The sequence below is a fragment of the Octopus bimaculoides genome, chromosome 2 (assembly GCF_001194135.2).
Source record: "Octopus bimaculoides isolate UCB-OBI-ISO-001 chromosome 2, ASM119413v2, whole genome shotgun sequence".
In the NCBI taxonomy this organism is placed as follows: domain Eukaryota; kingdom Metazoa; phylum Mollusca; class Cephalopoda; order Octopoda; family Octopodidae; genus Octopus; species Octopus bimaculoides.
Window position 1 is genome coordinate 73,309,710 of NC_068982.1, and position 5,288 is coordinate 73,314,997.

Here is a 5,288-nt window from a genome sequence, read left to right on the forward strand (position 1 = left end):
ATATACACATACATATGTATATTAATATTTAGCAGAAGCAACAGAGTGACTCAAGGTCCGAGAGTTTCGTGCGTTAACACTTATCATTTTGATAAGTGTCAACGCACACGAAACTCTCGGACCTTGAGTCACTCTGTTCTTTCTGCTAACTATTAATAAAAATATACATATACTCCTGTTTTGGGTTCTATTTTTCCTGTTTGCATCAGGAGGTGCGAGTAGATAAGTAACAGATATTTAAAAGGCATTTCAGGAAAGTATATAGATAGGCTTTGTAGTGAGTATATGAAATGTATTATATATGCTTCACCTCGAGACGTGACTCTTTTAATAGATTTTTAAGCAATAACAATGCTTAGCTGATTTAGAACATTTTGCAATGGGACCTAACATTGTTTCAGTAGATTGAGAATAAGAGAGAGAAGAAGGCTGGCTGTTATTAAACAGTTGTAGTCATTTTTAGCATATTTCTATTGGTTGGTTGTGCTTTCCACTTCACCAAACGATCAATATTTTATTATTCTGTGGATGATGTTTTAATCAAATACATACAACCTTTACATATTTATATCACTGTACCTTGGTAAATATTCTAATAATAGCTTTAGAATTTATCTCCGTTGTTGTTTAGTCCCAATTCAGCACTGACCGAACAAACACGTGATAAATGGTGTGCCATCCATGACTAATCCGTTTTATTTTCCAGGCATAGTGTAGTGTATTAAGAAACGTGTCCTCTTCTTAAGACTGCAGTGGGTAATTTTAGAAAGATATCGCTGCTATATCTAGCAGATGACCGACCTTGTAGAGATTTATTCATTAATTAGATTTTTATCGTTTTCGCCAGGATGCTTGGGTGATCGGGTGATCGGGTGATCAGAAACGGTTGTACCAAAATATATAATGTACGTTTGAAGTTCAAATCCAGTTAATGTCAAGTTACCTTCTCCAACCGACTGGGGTTGACAAAATATTAAGTACCTTTATTGTAACAGAGTAGATTATCAGCTAGCTTCGTTACAATGAAGATGCAGTGCCAAAGATGGAATCATTATGGCTGTATTTTTTAAGCTGATTATTGCTGTCCATTATGGTCTTCCTACACAAAACAAAACATTGTAAGAATTGAAGCACCCCAAAGATCGCTCAGAAAAATAGTATGACAGGCCTTGATTATTGAGATGGTCTCAAAAAAACTCAAATTTTATTCTTCCTAACGCCTCAGTGAGCACTCCACTATTTATACTTCTTCTTGCCTTTAACCTTCCAACACGGAGTATAGGCCACTTATAATTGAATTCCATGTCGCATAACTTTTCGCTTCTGTACTTATACTCTGCCATGAATGTCCTCCTTTCTCTAGTTCCTTTTGTGTTGATCTACGCCACGAGTTCTTAGGCTTACCCCTCTTTCTATATCCATCCGGATTCTACTGTAAAGCACTTTTCGCTGCATTTGGTGTGTCCTTTCTAATTGTCCTTTCTAATTTATACAATATCGAAAATATTCCATCAGCACTATTCAAATACGGTTGGTATCAAGTTCATAAATCAACTAAAGCTGGGCTTCAGAGCTATATTCCCCAACAAAAATTACCCTCATGACATTGCGATACAACTGTTTTACCTCAACAGATTCTATTTCATTTAGAATTTATTCAGAAAGAAATCAAAGAAAAAAGAGCCAATAACATTCAAACGGTACCGCGAAAATATTACTCAAGAAATACCAAACAAGCCACCAACACTTTGTTACATCTCAGTAAACAACAACTTCTTACTCGGGTGGGACATGACGTCCTAAAACATACCTTAGAAAAACTACCCCCTAGTGGCGCTATTAACTTACATCATATGTAAGCCAATAATAGCCAAAACCTAAGTCATCTATGTTAAACTGAGGCATTGCAGTGTTTTCAGAATATCTCAAGTTTTAACTTTGGTCACATTTTTACGTTTAGGCTGATTGTTCCTGAGATAAAATAATAATCGACCTAAGAGAAGAATCCGTTCTGACCATTTTCAATAATAATCATTCCCAATTCATTTGCTCATATATCCGTGTATGTGTTTTCTACGATAGTGTGTAAGTAATTGTGTATGTATGTAATAAGAATATTTTGAAAATATATATATATATATATATATATATATATATATATATATATGAATATACTAGACGGTTTCAGTACTTTTTGATTTCTCTCCCCGAAGATGAAACAGTGAAAATCAAATCAGACGTATTTTACACCCCTTTACAAAAGATTTGGTCCAAGTGCAAATAACGTTAGAGTGAGTGGTTGAAATAAACACCATTTTATACGGCCGCATTCGCTGTTTTGCTCAGACTGCATCAATTGTTATGAACTGACATAACACTGCAGCAGTAAATAACACTGGGGAACAATGTTTTTTAAATATAATTTCCGTTGAGTTCAATATTTCACTTGATTCTGCTTAAAATTGACCTGTTGATTTCAAAACTACAATCAGTTTTCTATCACGTCAAGTTTTGGAGGGGTTTTTTTTTACTACAGCTTACTTTCTGAATAAGAACAATTGTATTGTTTGGTCAGCTGACTGCATTTATCATTTTGTTGATAAGGAGTGAGAATTTTTAAGATCTGGTGATTTAGTTTCAAAAGATGGCAGACTATAGTCAGGTCCAAATCTCCCTCCAAATAGTAAGTCCCGATTATTGACCGATCAGATGCCTCAACTGATTTTCAATCCTTAAGAGTCAAATTGCTGTTTCAAGATGGAGGCTGGAAGTAGGCTTGGTACTAAGATGCATGAAATTACATGAATATGGCCAAAATATGGGAGTACCAAACATTTTGGGGCAGAGGATTCGATGTTAGGAGGCCAGAAAACAGATTTGTGCAGTGGAGGAGAGATGGCAAGGTTTTGAAATGAATGAATTGTTGATTTGAAGTGTGGAGGCATTTTCTCCTGAGGTCTGAGGCCTAAATTTCTACCCTGTTCTTTTTTTCTTATGCAGTATTTGTGTGAATGTATATGTATGTAATGTATATTTTTATGAATGGAGATGAATGTATATTCATTTATGGATGCATATCCATACACATATATGTAGAATACACACATTTATCTGGGATAGCGGTTACAGGTCTCTGTGGTTGCTCTATATAGTTGATTATTATAGTATTCTGTAAATAATACATAAAGGTTTGTATGCAAGGGGTTAACAGGTTTTATGTAATTTTTTTATTTGCTTTTGTTTTCGTTTTTCCTGTTCAACTTAATTTTTATTCCTATGCTTATTTCCTTTCTTTCAGATCATGTCTCCTTCTGCTACTTCTCATCGTAAGTGCCTAAACAGCCCTGATTCCTTTTGTTATATCTGTGGCAATTTCACCATTCTCAGTTAAACATCGGCGCATTTGTAAAGCTAAGCTATCTTGCCCATTTTTAAGTAAAAGTTGATGATCAAAACAAGGTTTGGGCCCCTCACAAGATGTGCAAGTAGGGTATCGAGAGTTTAGCGATGTGAATCAAAGGAACACATGATAAGTTGGAATTTAGTACACTTATGACTTGGCAAGAGAAAAAGATCATTACACGGACTGTTACTTTTGTTTAGTGAAAACTTCAGGATATAACAAGAAAGCAAATGTAAAATCGAGTATCTTTGCCTATTATCAACTATATATCCAGTACCTCATTCAGCTGAAGTCCCAGTACCAGTTTTCGTTCAACTACCCTCTCTTGAAGATGTGGATCATGATGACGAACTCAGTGACAACAATGATGCAGATGACCCACTTCGCAAGGGATTCAATTAGCTCGAGTTGAATGATTTTGCACGAGATATGGAATGATCAAAAAAGGCTTCAGAACTCCTAGTACCAAGACCGAATGAGAAAAACTTGCTTAAAAAAGGAACGAAGCTATCCTACTTTTGGTCCAAGGAAAATACATTCCTATAGTACTTTCGAAGTGACAGTAGGTTTGTGTATTGCCATAACATGCAGGGTTCACTGGAGGAATTGGAAGTTCTAATCTACAACTCAACCGAATGGCCACTGTTCATCAATAGCTCAAAGCGGAGCTTAGATTATGTCCTCTTTCACAATGGCAATTTAGATGAGGCTGTCCCAACTGGGCATTTAGTTTGTCTTTGTGAATAAAGTGGAGATATAAAGAGAGTCATTGAGTTGTTGCAATATCACAAATACAATTAGATCGTCTGTATTGACCTTAAAATGGTATGCTTCCTTCTTGGTCACCTAAACGAATATACCAAATATCTCTGCTTTCAGTTCATTTGTGACCGCAGAGCTCGAGAGAAGCATTGGGTGGAGAGGAATTGACCTCCTAGACCTGACCTCAAAACTAGTGATTCCCACTTTCTACATGAGCCACTTGTTGACATAACGAAAATTATATTCCCACCCCTTGACATGAAGGTCATAGAGGAATGGTATCAGGGTAGATGGGATGTAAATACGATGACTGACTATTGTAGGAGAATGAAGGGTAACTGTACGCAAATCAAACACTCTAGGAAAAGCTATAGGCGCAAATTTTTATCTTAACTATTTGCACAAAATTTGACTCACAGTAAAAATATCCTCTCAATGAACAAAATAAATTTGTTCAAACTTAAGTCAAACAATATTGTATTTCTTTCCGTTGTATGTAAATTTTTAAAACATTCTATGAAAGAAGCACAGATCTGTTAGGTGCAATATTTTAAAGGTTTTGAGATAAATTCAGGGTATCCTGTGGCTCAAAGAGTTGACATGATACAGAAACACTGGGGTTATTTTTTGGATTCAGAGGTCAAAAGTTTCTCGAAAACAACTGTCAGATCTAACTCAATGAAAATTATGTTCTCCACTTTAATATGTATATACCTATAGCTCAGTACAAACTCTTGCAGTCATACACGGGGAGTATATAGGTATTTTCAGTTGTACATGTGTGTGAGTGTGTGTGACATATATATATATGTGTTTACACACACACACACACACACACACACACACACACACACACACACACACACACACACACACACACACACACACACACACATGCAATCAAACACATACACACGTACACATACATGTATATGCACTCAAACGCACACACAAGTATGTAGATGCAAATGTAGATATCTATATATCATGCATATATATAACATTGTTAATACATGCACATATCTTCTTCATTGTCAATGTCTATGATCATCATTTCCTCATAATGTACTGGGTATATATGTATATACGTAGGTATGTGTGTGCATGTATATATACATATATA